Source organism: Rattus norvegicus, chromosome 1 (assembly GCF_036323735.1).
Source record: "Rattus norvegicus strain BN/NHsdMcwi chromosome 1, GRCr8, whole genome shotgun sequence".
NCBI lineage: Eukaryota > Metazoa > Chordata > Mammalia > Rodentia > Muridae > Rattus > Rattus norvegicus.
In genome coordinates this window covers 157,157,376-157,175,006 of record NC_086019.1, presented here as the reverse complement: position 1 = coordinate 157,175,006, position 17,631 = coordinate 157,157,376, and positions in this window count along the sequence as shown.

Sequence of the window (17,631 nt, the reverse complement as noted above, 5' to 3'; positions counted from 1 at the left end):
CAGAAATGAACTCACTTATCTATGGTCACTTGATCTTTGACAAAGAAGCTAAAACCATCCAGTGAAAAAACGATAGCATTTTCAACAAATGGTGCTGATTCAACTGGAGGTCAGCATGGAAAAGAATGCAAATCAATCCATTCTTATCTCATTGTACAAAGCTCAAGTCCAAGTGGATCAAGGACCTCTACATAAAACCAGATACATTGAAACTAATAGAAGAGAAAGTGAGGAAGAGCCTCAAACACATGGACATAGGGGAAAATTTCCTGAACAGAACACCAATGGCTTATACTCAAGAATCCACAAATGGAACCTCATAAAATTACAAAGCTTCTATAAGGCAAAGAAAGGACTGTCAATAAGACAAAATGGCAACCAACAGATTGGGAAAATATTTTTACGATAGAGGGCTAATAAAAAAAAAAAGGAAATACTCAAGTTAATAAAAAAAATAGTTCAGGCCACCAGAAAGAGTGCTTCTTCTCATGAAACTTGAGATACTCTAGTTAACAAGGAAAACAATCTATGACTGTCTTAAGAAAAGACATGTTTCTTCAGTAAGCTAGCAACTCAATGTTTATGTTTATAGGGATCTCCTTTGAAGAACATTTCTAACTCTCTTTATTGCCCTGGAAACAGTAATTCATAGAAGATACACATAAATTTCCCCAAAAGGGAAAATACTGTTGTAAACTTTGGGCAGGAAGGACTGAATCTGTGCCAGGGGACAGTTGGAAAAGCTGCAGAGGTGTATGAAAGAATAAACGAGCTTTCTTCTTTGATTGACATGCCTCGTTCCGTCTAAGGAGAGATAGGGAAGGAGAATTATGAAACATGTGTGGTAGGTGTTACATACTTGACACATTTTACTAAGACACATAAAAACTAAATAAGTAAAAAATGATAATTCAGAATTTTGCAGGAAAATTTGCATCTCAACTAAATTTTTCTGTGTCATGTAGTTAAGAAGTCATAAAAATGATTATTTCAAGAGATGGTAGGTCAGAAACCCATACTCTTATAGCACATACTAGGAAGTTGGGAGCTTTGATTTCTTGTTTGCTGCAAGTATAAAATGTTTCTCTACACAGAAGTTGAAATGAATTGCACATATACTGTTAAAGTCCCCAGAAGGAAAAGAGGAGAGCTTAACAGAGGGACCATGGGCAAAGGAGTGGGTAAAACAAAAAAAACCAACAGAATGTAGAGACTATAATCTAACATCAAAATCACAGAGAGGAGAGCAATTAACAGCTGTACACCAGATGGGAAGAAGTAAGCAAGCAAATTCCAGAACCTGTAAGTTACCATCCCAAAGAACAAATTCTCATGGATAAAAGCTCTGGTGGTTAAATGGGGTCAGTGTCAACATGGCTCAACTGAGAAAAGTCTGAATAGCATAAACTAAACTCATTCAATCTTTCTTTACTGCTTCTCCTTAGTTAACCAACTGGGAGGAGTGCTCAATGGAGCCTTTTAACACAGTCCAAATTTATCTATATCCTGAAAGAAAACAGAACAGAAAGATCTAGACATATAATTGGAAAATACGTTAACAGTCAAACAACTGTGTTAACACAACTCAAATTTAGTGTGGAAAATCTAAAGTTCTATATTCCAAGCCCTGTGACATGCTAAGCATTCAGCACATGAAGCTATGGTCTCTATAAAGCCCAGATCATCAAATATGTAGAGTCTGCTATAGGAAAGTAAAGATATGTTTGTAGAAGACAGTGTTTTTACGTTTCAAGTACAGCACACATTTTTATCAGGGAAGAAGGTTAACACAGTCACGTGAGCACATATAGTCACTTTCGTGGCTCACACATTTCATGACGTCACCTTCAAAATAATTCACATCACTTTTTGTTGCACATATATTGTATTTGATTTTGTTTTTTTTTTCACTTACTGTTTCTTATTTATTTAGTGATATGATTCACAAGTAAAACATATCAAATACGCGTAGCATATCAAATGTGCTATGTACTGCATAGTACATAGCACAAGTATTTCAGAATTCTACCTCCCCAACTCTCCTGTGCTGGAACAAGGCTTGTTAATAAAGGAAGGCAGTTTAATTTTCCTGTCAAAGATCTCTGCATTTGTTGTAAGCACCTAGGGTGCAGGTTCAGTCTCCCCTGCCCAAAACGTTTCACAAGTTTCCTAAACATTCTTGGTTTCCATTTTGAACAATAGTTAATCATACAAGTTTTTAAAGAAAAATGGCAGTTGGGAGGTATTCAAGGAACTTATTCCCCAGATGTAATTGTCATCTCAGAGGGTTACTGCTGGATGAGCTCATGTTTTCTAGCTTATTCTGAATGCTGGTTCAACTAAGCAGTTCTAGCTCAAAACTTCTCTTGAAGCTGACTGATTCAAACTACCTTCTCTCTGTTTCTCACTGAATTGCTCTACCTAGAAAAACTGCCTCTGAATTCCATGAACTGAACTGCACTAACTGCAATGGTTCCACAAACTGAACAGACTAGTGTGAATTCAACTGAACTCCACTGCATTCAACTGAAATTCACTACACTCAACTTAGTAAACTACTGCATTGCCTGAACTCAACTGAACTGCACTCATTGAATGGCCCTCCACCTCAGACTCACTCTGCACTGCTCTTATATAAGCTCTCTTCTCTGTCCGTTCTGAGAGTTGGGTACATCCTGTCCCTGACTCACTCTGACAAATCTCTTTCTTATTTGCCACCTTGCCTGCCCCTCAACTAGATGCCATTTTCAAACATAATTACTTCTTTCTACAAATGAACTTTTCCTTCAATGCTGGATATTAAACTGTGTACTAAAGTCCTGATATATTTCAGCCATAGGGATTAAAGGTGTCTCATTCCATCAGGGTCAAATAGACCTAGAAGGTCCTTGGATGAAATCCCATTTCAGAACAGTCATGTTGCTGGATTAAAATTCCTCTATAGAATGGAAAAGATAAAACTAAGTCAAGATTCCATTTGCCAAAGCCAATTATTGTCAGCACTATTTCTTAGTACTTTCCCAACTATAATTTTAGTGTATTATACCCTATACTAGCAAACATCCTATAGGTTTCCAGTTCTCAAGTGTGGTTTCAAGGTCAGAAGCATGGGATCCTGAGAACTTGTTAGAAATTCAAATTATGGGACCTTCCTGCAGACCTACAGAAGCAGAAACCAGTGTTGATACTCAGCAATCCATGTGCTAACAAGCCCTCTAGGTAATATGATCTATGCTGAAGTTTAAGAACCATTTATGCAGTCACTATTATACATTCTGATTTCTTTGCTCAACATTATCATATTCATATTTAATATAATGATTAGCATAGTCATTTCACTAACTGATTCAGAAGCTTCTAGACTAGGTAATTCTCTTAAACATTTGATCATGCATTCATTCATTTTTCAATACACTGTGCATATTCTGTGTAACAGAATTCTGTGTGGATGCTATGGATATAGGATTAAAATGAAAACTATTTTATTTAATCATAATACATAGTTATTTTCTACGATTCCCTATTATAATTAATGAGAAAACTAGGTATCTTTTTTATAATTTAAAACCTTATTCCTTATTTTTTTAAGAAGGGAAATAAGATCTTAAACTATCAGCAACCCATCATGATACTTAAATAGAATAATATATTTTCCTTTCTTTTGTTCTAAATTTAAAACTCTCTGAGAGCTCAGTTGGAAAGGTGGCTCAGTTCTGCTTTTCCTGGTACCTCACAGAGAAACATAAGAAGCTCTGGTTCATCTTCAAAAAATCCTTTTATTCTCTGATTTTGTGCTAAAAATATGAAGTTCTAGCTATTTCATGTGATTCTTATTCATGTTAGTAATTGTTAAAATGTTTTATCATTATCTAACAGCAATAATCTTTTATTTCTGCTAGAAGAATGGGAGATCACATCTCTCCAGTGCACTCTTCTGCTGTAATCTTAGGTTCCTGGGTAGGATTTCAATGCTCCCATTATTGTCCATAAATCTCACACAAACATCACCAGCAAGCCAGACTAACTTGATTTGAATAGGTGGTTATGTGAGCATCAAGCTGAAATCAGAGATAGTGACCTGTTTAGATCATGCAACCCATATTGACACTTACATGATTAACTCCCTACCCAATTTCTGTGAAGCCGCAACTCCTTATTTTGTAATCAGTTGATCATATATAGGAATAACTTTAGCTATAAAAATAAGCTAAGTGTGTTACAATTTAAAGGGAAATGACTTGATCCAGTTTGATAAACTTGTAGGGACAATTACCATGGCATGGTGAAAGGACACAATTTGATAAATAATCAAACAGAATATAATCCAGGATGATGATATGTCTCTTTTAACAGATACTATAGATACTGAAACTTAAACCATAGCTTATCTTCAGAGTAACAATAAAGCTCGAGGAACCCACATATCCTTTTCATATTGAAAAGGAACTAATTATCATTCCATTTCATTGGTATATTAGCTTAACTTAAAAGACATTCTACAGATTCAAAAACAACAAATATAATATTGAAGACTTGCATTCTTATTGTTTTGCTTTATAGTTATTTCTTTTTTATAGTCTCAATATTGTTTTAAAAGATTGTACTTATTGGTATTTTCCTCTGTGTAACATTAAAATTTTTCCTAATCCAAATTTCTTTAACAGGATGTTTGTTATTCAAAATATTTTCATTTTATCCTTTTATTTTGAAAAATTACATGCTTACAGGCATTTTCAAAAGTAATAAAGTTACAAAATTTCTCCCTAATGTTACATTATACAAAATTATAGCACAATATTTAAAAAAAGAAAATGTATTTTGGTAGTATCTACATAAATATATATATTCCCATATATTATATTAATATAATGTGCTATCATATCTCCTATGTACTAGTATATCTACTACATAATCTGCATACTAATATTTTACAATGTAGATACATATATTTTCACTTATGTCTCCTTTTACCACATGTAGAATTTATTCATGTAAATGCTACAAAAATAAAGATATAGAACTGGTCTCATTATAAAGATACACAAGGTGGCCAACTTCTCTTTATCATTATAAATATGTTTCCCATGATTGTGATATTTTAATGATGTTATTCAGATAGAGAACTCTTACTTTCTATATGACTTTTTATGTTAGTAGATTAAATCAGCATAAAACCAATTAGTATTTACCTTTTCCTAATTGTTGCTGAAGAAGAGTTAAAGCACCCTGTAGTACTTTGAATATGCTTGGCCCATGAGAAATGGTTCTATTAGAATGGTTACTGTGGGAGTGAATTTGAGGTCCTATGCTCAGGCTTTGCCCAGTGCAGAAGACCCTATTTGTGCCTGCCTAGAGAAGACAGCCTTGTTCTGGTTGTCTTGGGATCAAGATGTAGAATTCCAGGACTATGGCTGCCTGCAAGTTACCATGCTTCCCACCACTAAGATAATGAACTAAATCTCTGAGACTGTAAGCCAGCCCTAATTAAATATTGTCCTTTAAAAAAAGCTGCCTTGGCATTGGTGTCTAAATGTTGTCCTTTTTAAAAAAAGCTGCCTTGGCATTGGTGTCTTCTCACAGAAATAAAGCCTGAAGGCAGACTCCTAATACAATATAAGTTCTTGTCATTGCCTTGAGTTGCATACATTAATCAATTGTTGAAGACATCATAAACTTCCAGATATAGGATGTGAAGGAGCTGAGTAAGAATGCCTGCTGCTAAATAATGCCTCCTAGACATAACAAGGAAAAGCGCACTCATGAAAGTTAACAATACAGTTGCCTAAGCAAAACAGGCATAATAAAAATGCCAGTTAACATACCAACAAGCATAATGAGCACTATACAATGTTCACCTCAAAAAGGAATTGCCACAGGTGACAAATTCTGTTTTGTACTGTGATGATAATATGAAAACTTGAGGGGGAAAACAGGTAATGTTTTTGTTTGTCAACACTGGCAAGAGATAGAATGTCATAATTTCTGTTACCTTCACACAAACCTACTCATACCTCAGCAGAAGGACTATCAATTGAGGATTTGCCGATGAATCGACACATCTTTGGTCACTTGAATTTTGACAAAGGAGCTAAAACTATCCAGTGGAAAAGAGACAGCATTTTCAACATATGGTGCTTTTTCAACTGGCAGTCAACATACAAAAGAATGCAAATTGAAGGAGTGAAGCATTCACATTTTGATCATCCGTCTTGAGTTTCGGCAGGGAAGGGAGAGGCAAAGATTAAAACAGAGACTGAAGGAACACCCATTCAGAGCCTGCCCCACATGTGGCCCATACATATACAGCCACCCAATTAGACAAGATGGATGAAGCAAAGAAGTGCAGACCGACAGGAGCCGGATGTAGATCGCTCCTGAGAGACACAGCCAGAATACAGCAAATATAGAGGCGAATGCCAGCAGCAAACCACTGAACTGAGAATAGGTCCCCTATTGAAGGAATCAGAGAAAGAACTGGAAGAGCTTGAAGGGGCTCGAGACCCCAAAAGTACAACAATGCCAAGCAACCAGAGCTTCCAGGGACTAAGCCACTACCTAAAGACTATACATGGACTGACCCTGGACTCTGACCCCATAGGTAGCAATGAATATCCTAGTAAGAGCACCAGTGGAAGGGGAAGCCCTGGGTCCTGCTAAGACTGAACCCACAGTGAACTAGTCTATGGGGGGAGGGCGGCAATGGGGGGAGGGTTGGGAGGGGAACACCCATAAGGAAGGGGAGGGGGGAGGGGGATGTTTGCCCGGAAACCGGGAAAGGGAATAACACTCGAAATGTATATAAGAAATACTCAAGTTAATAATAAAAAAAAAATAGGTTAAAAAAAAAAAAAAGAATGCAAATTGAACCACTCTGATCTCTTGTACAAAGCTCAAGTCCAAGTGGATCAATGACCTCTACATAAAACCAGATATGATGAGTCTAATAGAAGAGAAAATGGATAAGAACCTTGAACACATTGGCACAGGAGAAAATTTCCTGAGCAGAACACCAATTGCTTCTGCTCTATGATAAAAAAATCAATAAATGGGACCTCATAAAATTGAAAAGCTTCTGTAAGGCAAAGGATACTGTCAAAAGGATAAAATGGCAACAGATTGGGGAAAGATCTTTACTGATACTACATCTAATAGAGGGCTAATATCCAAAATATACAACGAACTCAATAAATTAGAATCCAAAGAACCAAATAACCTATTAAAATGGGGTATACAGCTAAACAGAAAAATCTCAACTGAGGAATCTCAATGGCTGCGAAGCACTTAATGAAATGTTCACCATCCTTAGTCATCAGAGAAATGCAAATGAAAACAACTCTCAGAACTGAACCCACAGCTCCCTGTATCCAAATCCCATGGTAAAAAGAGCTGGACCTGCAGCAGTATAAACAATCCTGAGATTTCAGAGAGACAACTACTGTCTGCCCACATTACTGATGCAAGAGGAAATTGCCTGGTGCTATTCCTGCCCTCTGGTCACAGGGACCTAGGTACAGACAGGGGCAGGACCCCTCTGAAAGCCAGTTGCCAGGAGAGCCTACACATCAGAGAGCAGAAGTAAGACAAACTCGTCTAGACAAAGCAACCCATCTGGAGGCTTTGCGTCACACAAACCCAGGACCAGCTCTCAGTTCAAAAATGAGCTGAAAGAAAACAGTTCTACAGAAGGGCTGATATACAAACCTCTGGGAGCATCAAGCCACTGTCAAAGACAGCAAGACAAGCTAAGACTAGAGACAACCTGATGGAAAGAGGCAAGCATAGGAAACTAAGCAACAGAAACCAAGACTACCTAGCAGAATCAGAGCCCAGGTCTCCCACCAAAGCAAATACTCAATATCCAAACACACAAGAAAAGCAAGATATGGATTTAAAAATCACAACTCATGATTATGATAGAGGACTTTTAGAATGACATAAATAACTCCCTTAAAGAAATACAGGAGAGCACAAGTAAACAAGCCCTTGAGGAAACACACAAAATCCCTTAAAGAATTATAGGAAAACACAAGCAACCAGGAGAAGGAATTGAACAAAACAATCCAGAATTTAAAAATGGAAATAGATACAATAAAGAAACCACAAAGGGAGACAACCCAGGATATAGAAAACCTGGGAAAAAGATCAAAAGTCATAGTTGCTGTCAAACACAATTCCACCTCTAACAACAGAAACAACAGGAAGCAACAATCACTATTCCTTAAGATCTCTTAGCATCAATGGACTCAATTCCCCAATAAAAAGTCATGGATTAACCGCCTGGATACATAAAGAGGACCCAGCATTTTGCTGCATACAGGAAACATACCTCGGAGGCAAAGACAGACACTACCTCAGAGTAAAGTGCTGGAAAGCAAATTTCCAAGCATATGGTCTGAAGAAACAAGCTGGAATAGCCATTCTAATATTGAATAAAAATCAATTTTCAACCAAAGTTATCAAAAAAGATAAGGAAGGACACTTCATATTCATCAAAGGAAAAATCCAATAAGATGAACTCTCAACCTTAAGTATCTATGCTCCAAATGCATGGAAACCAACATTCATAAAAGAAACTTTACTAAAGTTAAAAGCATACATTGCACCTCACATAATAATAGTAGACTATTTCAACACCCCACTATCATCAATCGACATAGCATGGAAACAGAAATTAAACAGAGTCCTAGAGAAACTAAAAAAAAAGTTATGAATCAAATCAATTAAACAGACATCTATAGAACAATTCATTCTAAAATAAAACAATATAACTTCTTCTCAGCACTAGTAACAATGCAGGGCTCAACAGGTACAAGAAGATAAAAATAATCCCATGCATCCTATGAGATCACCACAGATTAAGGCTGTTCTGCAATAACAAAAACAACAACAACAAAATAAAAACCAAAAAAAATGAGAGAAAGCCCACATATAAATGGAAGTTGAACAATGCTCTACTCAATGATAACATGGTGAAGGAAGGAAGGAAGGAAGGAAGGAAGGAAGGGAGGAAGGAAGGAAAGAAAGAAAGGAAGAAAGAAATTAAAGATTTTTTTTAGAATTTAATGGAAATGAAGGCACAACATACCCAAACTTATGAGACATAATGAAAGTCTTGCTAAGAGGAAAATTCATAGCTCTGCGTGACTCCAAAAAATAAGAAACTAGAGAGAGCATACATTAGCAGCTTGACAGCACACCTAAAATTTCTAGAACAAAAAGAAGCAAATACACCCAAAAGGATTAGAACACAGGAAATAATCAACTTAGGACTGAAATCAACCTAGTAGAAGCAAGAAGGAATATATAACAATCAACAAAACCGGGAGCTGATTCTTTGAAAAAATCAACATGATAGATAAGCCCTTAGCCAGACTAACCAGAGAGCACAGAGACAGTGTCCAAATTAACAAAATCAGAAATGAAAAGGGAGATGTAACAACAGAATCTGACAAAATTAAAAATATCTGGGTTTGGTCCCCAGCTCCGAAAAAAAGTAAAGAAAAAAAATATCATCAGGTACTACTATAAAGACTATATTCAACAAAACTGGGAAATCTGAACAATTTTTTAGACAAATACCAGGTACAGAAGTTAAATCAGGATCAGATAAAGCTTCTAAACAATGATATAACTCATAAAAAATAGAAGCAGTTATTAAAAGTCTCCTAACCAAAAATGAGCCAAGGACTAGATGGTTTTAGTGTAGAATTCTATCAGACCTTCATAGAAGACCTCCTATAAATACTGTCCAAATTATTGTGCAAAATAGAAACAGAGGACTACTTAATTCCTTCTATGAAGCCACAATTATGCTTATGCCTAAACCACACAAAGAGCCAACAAAGAAAGAGAACATCAGACCACTTTCCTTATAAATATTGATACAAAAATACTCAACAAAATTCTTGCAAACCAAATCCAAGAATACATCAAAATGATCATCCATCATGATCAAGTAGGCTTCATCCCAGAGATGCAGGGATGGTTAAATTTACAGAAATCCATCAATGTAATCCACTATATAAACAAACTCAAAGATAAAAACCACATGATCATTTCATTAGATGCTGAGAAAGCATTTGATAAAATTCAACACCCTTCATGGTAAGAGTTCTGGAAAGATCAGGAATTCAAGGTCCATAGCTAAACTTAGTAAAAGCAATAAATAGCAAACCAGTAGCTAACATTAAACTAAATGGAGAGAAACTTGACTCAATCCCACTAAAATCAGGGACTAGACAAGGCTGCCCACCCTCTCCCTACCTATTTAATATATCACTCAAAGTCCTAGCCAGAGCAATCAGATAATGAAAGGAGGTCAAAGGGATAAAAATTGGAAAGGAAAAGTCAAAATATCACTATTTGCAGATGCTATAATAGTATACTTAAGTGACCCCAAAAGCTCCACCAGAGAACTACCAATCCTGATAAACAACTTCAGCAAAGTGGCTAGTTATAAAATTAACTAAAAAATATCAGTAGCCTTCCTCTACTCAAAGGATAAACAGGCTGAGAAAGAAATTTGAGAAATGACATCCTTCACCATAATCCCAAATAACATAAATTTTCTTGGTGTGACTCTAACAAGTGAAAGATATGTTTGACAAGAACTTCAAGTCTCTGAAGAAAGAAATTGAAGATCTCAGAAGTTAGAAAAGGCCTCCCATACTCATGTATTAGCCAGATTAATATACTAAAAATTGCCGTTTTGTCAAAAGCAATCTACAAATTCCATGTACTCCCCATCAAAATTCCAACTCAATTCTTCATAGAGTTAGAAAAAGCAATTTTCAAATTTATATGGAATAACAAAAAAAACCCAGAATGCTGAGAACTATTCTCAACAATAAAACAACTTCTGGGGGAATAACCATCCCTGACTTCAAGAAGTATTACAGAGCAATAATGATAAAAACTCTATAGTATTGGTACAGAGACAGGCAGATAGAGCAGTGGAATAGAATTGAAGACCCAGAAATGAACACCACACACACACACACACACACACACACACACACACACACACACACACACACCCCTGTGGTCACTTGATCTTTGAAAAAAGAGCAAAAACCATTAAATGGAAAACAGATAGATTTTCAACAAATGGTGCTGGTTCACCTGGAAGTCAACATGTAGAAGAATGCAGATCGATGTGGAGAAAGAGGAACACTCCTACATTGCTGTTGGGATTGCAAGCTGATACAACTACTCTGGAAATCAGTCTGGCAGTTCCTCAGAAAATTGGAAATAGTTCTTCCTAAGTACCCATCTATACCACTCCTGGGCATATACCCAAAAGATGTTCCAACATGTAACAAGGGCCCATGTTTCACTGTGTTCATAGCAGCCTAATTTATAATAGCGAGAAGCTGGAAATGGCCCAGTTTTCCCTCAAGAAAGGAATGAATACAGAAATGTCATACATACAAACAATGGAGGAGTGCTACTCAGCCATTAAATCTATGACTTCATGAAATTAGCAGCAAATGAATGGAACTTGAAAATATCATTAGCACAGTCACAAAAAAGCACACATAATATGTACTCACAGACAGGTGGATATTAGCCAACACGAAGCTTAGAACACCTTCAATACAACTCACAGACCATATGAAACCCAAGAATTAAAAAGACCACACCAAAGTGTGGATACTACAGTCTTACTCAGAAGAGGGAAGAAAATAATCTCGGGCAGTAGAAGGATAGAGAGGTCTGGGGAGGAAGGGGGCAGGGATAAAGGGGTGCCAGTTCATATATGAGAGGAGACAGGGGAGAAGTACAGAGTGTCGGGTATTTGAGTGTAGGTGTGTAGCAATGTGTGGTGGGGGAACTGCGGGTAGCTACTAGAAAGTTCCAGATGTCAGGGTCTCAAGAGGTTTCCAGGACCCAATAGGAAGGACATTAGCCAAAATACCCCCAAAAAAGGGGAGATAAAACATGTAGAGACCATATCCAAATGATAGGCATGGCCCCGGTTGAAAGATGGGGTCACCCACTCATTTCAAATATATTAATCCAGAATTCCTCCTGTCAAAAGGAAATGCAGGGACAAAGTTTGGAGAAGGGACTGAAAGACAGGCCATACAGAGACTGACACACCTAGCGATCTATCCCATTTGCAGACACCAAACCCAGACACTGTTGCTGATGCCAAGAAGTGCTTGCTGACAGAAGCCTGGTAAAGCTGTCCCTGAGAGGCTCTGCCAGAGCAGGAGCAATACACATGCAGATGCAAGCAGCCAAACATTGGACTGAGCACAGGGACCCCAATGGACAAGTTAGGGCAGGGACTGAAGGACTCTAGGGGTTTGCAACCCCATCAGAAGAACAACAACAGTATCAATAAACCAGAACCCCCTGAGCTCCCCAGGACTAAACCACCAACCAAAGAATACACATGGGGTTGAAGCAGGCAGGAGAAACACATGGCTTCAGCTGAATGTGTAGCAGAAGATTGCCTTATTGGGCATCTCTGGGAGGGGAGCTCCTTGGTCCTATGAAGGTTCCCAGAGTAGGGGAATGCCAGGGCTCTGAGACAGAACTGGGTGGTAGGGGAGCACCCTCATAGAGACAGGAAGAGGAGGAAAGGGATAAGGTTTATGGAGGGAAAATTAGGAAGGGGAATAACATTTGAAATGTTAACCAATAAAAATAGGTTAGTCTATGGGTATGACTTTTGGGCATTTTTTCATTGATGATTGATGTGAAGGGTCCCACACACTGAGCAGGTGGGCCTGGACTACATAAAACAGCCAGCTGAACAAGCCATAGGAACAATCTGATAAGCACCTTTTCTCCATGATTTTTTGGTCTCCTCCTGCTTTAACTTCTTCCCTGAATTCTGTCTGTAATCTGTACATGTAAGCCAAATAAACTCTTCACACCAGGAGTTCTTCTTGTTTTATGATAGCAACAAAGCAGTAAACTAGAAGAGAATTTTGGTTATTCTCTTCATTTTTTTTATTTTTGAGGATTTCATATGTGTATATAGTAATATATGTCAGTTATTGCTGCTCATATATTCATAGGAATCGGACCATCCACTAAATCATGGGATAGCATCATGACCTCAATAAAGTATGATTGTCCTTCTCCCAGCAACCATCCACTGTCAATAGCTTTTCAGTAAGCAATGAGTCCTAAAGATCATCTACTCCATCTCTTCCTGAACTTTTATTGTCTGTTTTGCAGTAACTTTCCTATCTATTTAGCCCAGTACCATGTTGAGTATTTATTTATTTAGCCTTTAGTAGTTAGTTGGTTGGTTGGTCAGTTAGTTAGTTAGTCATTCACTCATTATTCATTTCTATATTGCCCAATATTTCGTTGACAGGTCTTTTGCTACTTTTTAGAATAGAAAAGTCACTGTTCTTCCAAATAGTTTCTAAATATTTCACTTTATTTATTTAAGAATTTTGATGAACATTGTTTCTTGTTTCATGTAGCTAAAGTTGGAAACCTGTATAAATTATCCCCAGCATAGAAACCATGTTTCTCAGGTACCTTATGTTAAATCATCACATATGTAATTAGTTTTATAATGCTTTCTGAAAAATTGAATGTGTTCATTAATGTATTCCCAATTACACAATGTCAGTTTGGAAGGCACAGTTGTAATCACCTGGGAGTTTAAATTATGTATCAATACAAGGGTTTGCACTATACTTCTCAGACCCTTTGAATTCCTCCATAAGGTTTAATCTCTTCTCAGTAATCTGTCTACCCTCATATTCAGGATTCTGACCTTGGGATCAGAATGCAGAAAACATTATAATGTACTTGAAACCCAAACCAGAGATAAGCTAAAATCCTAATTAATCTCCCTGCAGGCAAAAGGGAGCAGTAGTAGCATGGAGCAATTTTGTGTACCTTGTATAATAAGTTGCTTTCTTCTGAAGCATTTTAGATTGTCAATATTGAAGTAAATATTAATAGGAAAACAAATTAGAAAAATAAACTATTGATATAAGTAAGATCCAATACACACTGAATTTTCTCTGCAAATTGATAAATTAGTCTGCCTTATCACTTAACTCTTAGCATAGCTGAGGAACTTCCTAAATCAGCAGAAAACAGAATGTATCAGTGATGAATATGGATAAGTTAACTTGGTAATGGTGTTAACTCCAAAATAATGTACAGACCAGGACTTCTGGTGAGTGGAGTCTCATTACTGCTTATTGTATGTTTACTGGATCTCATAAATGAGAGAGGCTTGCATGCTTATATGATTGCTGAATCATCCTCATCATTTTGGTAATTAAATGTGTGATTGTATACATCCTATACTTGGGTATTTAGAACAGCAAGCAATGATTCAATCCACTGGGGAGATGAAGAGACAAAAGATTGTCACCAGAAAATGTCTTTGTCTCACTGGTGCAATTATAACATTGACATTCTTTCCAATGGTTCAGCAGTATTGACAGCAGTCAGCACAAACTTCCCCTTGTCCAATAAGTTTCTGACTGCAATTCAACAATCAACCCCATAATATTTATATTTAGCTCTCATATTGCAATGCAGTTTGCTGATATTTGTGTACTAACTTTACCATATTATTTTAAAAGTATTATATTATTTTTGAAATTTTAATGAAATATACTTTTATAGTATTAAACATCGTCAGCACCCACTCCTTCCCCCACCTCCCTACCTACTGTACTTTTCATTTCCAACTTCATGTCCTCTTTCCTTCTGTCATTCCTCTCTCCTCTCTGTCTTTCTATCTCTTAAAACTATCAAGTTTAATTTGTGTTACCCAACTACTCTTAGATTCGTATCTGTCCTCAAGTGTGGGCAATATACCAAGAAGGTCACAACATAAAAAATGTAATGAGTCTTCTCTAGCAGCTATCAAATGCTAAACGCTTCTCAGCTAGGAGTAGAACTCTATGTTCACCTCCCAGCCTTTATCTTCTGATTTGATCTGTCATAATCTTTCATGGGTCTTGTACCCAGTGTCAAAATTACCATTAGTTCATATTCATAATTGCCTTGTTATGTCAGAAAAAAAGTGTTTTCTTGAAGCCATCCACTACCTCTAGCTCTTACAATTTCTCTGTCCTCTATTTCATGAAGATTCTTAAGGTTTGAGGTGTAATATAAATGTCCCATTTAGGCATGAGCCCTCTACAGTTCTGAGGTCACTTAGTTTGTGGACATGAACCAGCTGGGGGTGATTATGTTAACTATCATCTTCTGCTAAATAATCCCTCTCTGATGAGAGATGAGGCATGCAGTATATTATGAATACATTATTAGGAATCATTGTTAACACTATAGGCAATTAGCAGAGTTATCATAGTCAGTTTTCTTCGGTAAACTACAACCTATCTAGCCACAGAATCTTTGCCTCTTTGACAGTGGCAAATATGGGTTCTGTCCTATAGACAGTGCCATAAAGCCAACAATAATGTAGTTGATTACTCATTAAATTAATGAACACAACTTACCAAACAGGCTATTAGTTTTGCTCCCATTTTTCACAGATGGGTGAGATTAGCATTTACTTTTCTCCTTTGCTACTATGGATGGATAGAATGTTCTAGTACTGTGAAAGCCAACCCGTGTGGATGAAGTTTCCAGGTCATTACCCAGAAAGACAAACATCACCTTTTTGTTCATATGTGTAGATGTTTGCATTTGAAACCTAGGTATGTATGTTTCATTTGGAATGTATGAGTTGTATAAGAGACCATGGACAATGTGGGAATCTTTGAAGCAAGAGAGGATAAAATATAGTGTTAAGGAAAAAGGAAAAGTGGATTAAAGAGGGTAGGGGTGAAAGAAGGGAATATGGGGCGGAATATCTAAGGCCTTTCAAAATCTATTTGGAAACCTACTACCAAAGAGTATTCCTAAGTTATATACATGTATGTATATAAAAAGAATTTAAATGCATTACCTTGTAATGAGAGGTGAATACTTCAACCAGATATTATATAAGAGCAAACAAAGAACCCTAATTCCAGGAATCAGTTGCCTCTTTTAGAATTATTAGTCAATGAAGTTCCATAGACCCCCAAGATTTATATGGTGTTGCCGATGCTCCTGGTTACCCTCCACAACCTGACAGTAAGGCCTATTGATGAAAACATCACCTAACAGAGTCATAAACACTAAAAAAAGAACAAATGCTTTTCTATTTCCATCCATTCTGTAACTAAAACATGTTCCCAAGGATAAAAGAAAATATGTTATGTCATATCCTTGTATGTTCATTTCTACACTAGTATCTATTACTTGGAAATGCTAGTGATTTTAAGTTGAATAGATACATATTATAAATCCATGTTAAAATAATTGTATGTTAAGTTGAATTAAATAAAAAATTTGTATAAAATACTTACCAGTGCATATAAATATTATTAGATTTATGTTCTCATGTGCATAGAGAACAAAGGGATCATAATTGCAAATCCTATATTTTGAATTTTTATATACTATTTATTTGTGTTGATATGTGGTTTTTTTCTCAAAATGTCTGTAAAGCATTCTTTTCATTATTTATATGAAGAGTATAATAATAATGTCTGATTAATGAGGATGATAAACGAAATTATCATTTTAATTCATAAATTTATTTAAAGTATTTCACACATAAAATGTGCCAAAACTATTAGTAAGTCTCTAGCTCACAGAAGAAAAACAAGCTAGAAACTCCTGCTACCAAGTTAAATTCTTACATGTAGTTTCAACTTAATTAGAAATAGGAGACAATTATTACTGTAACCTTAATCAAACTCAGGAAACAACTGAGCAGTTATTTACAGGGAAAAGGGAAAGCAGTATTTAAGTGAATTCTAAACTCGACCTCTGGAGAATTGATTGTGAACTTCGCTCTTGACATGATGGCTAAATAAACAATTACTTATTAACTGCTGCCTGGAGGTACACTTTTTAATCTCCTGAACTAGCGATAAAGTGAAGATTTGATTTGGAGATTTAAAATCAGGCTAAAGACAATCTGCAGCTTAGGTGAGAAAGTAAGAAAACACAGAGAGGTTTGGGTCAAATGGCAAAAACACAATTTAGTTGTTGACCAAGAAGATGGGCTGAGGAGACATTTCTCAGGCTAAATATGCTTGGAACACTGTATCCTCTAAGGATGAATGACTGGGACACTCCTTAATATAGCTTAATGGTTTTTCCCCTGAAGGGCATTGGCACACTGCTGTGCCCTACTGTGCAGTTTTTATGGAGGCAAAGGCACCTTTATGTCTTTGTACATAACATTGAAACTGCTACTAAAATGACAAATATGAAGCTGAGGGTAGGGAACGATTGGGATAGGCATTTAGCAATCCCAAACACCGGACAGGTTAATCAAAGTCCAATAGGTTAAAAAATCTCAAGCATCAGGATGGAACTGAATATCTGTCACAGAGCAAAGACACAGTGAGAGCTCTGTGTTCTGGATGGGCTAACAGGCGCATCCTTTCTTACAACGATGCCTATCTTAATTCTACCTCATGGGTTTATGAGTACATAGAAGAGGACCACAGGTAAAAAATTTTGTACATCTATGTTTACTCCACATTTGGAATCAGTGCTTCACTGTTCTCAGAGAATTGACAACATAATCAAGAATTAGAAAAGAAATTTTTAATATGGACACTTCAAGGA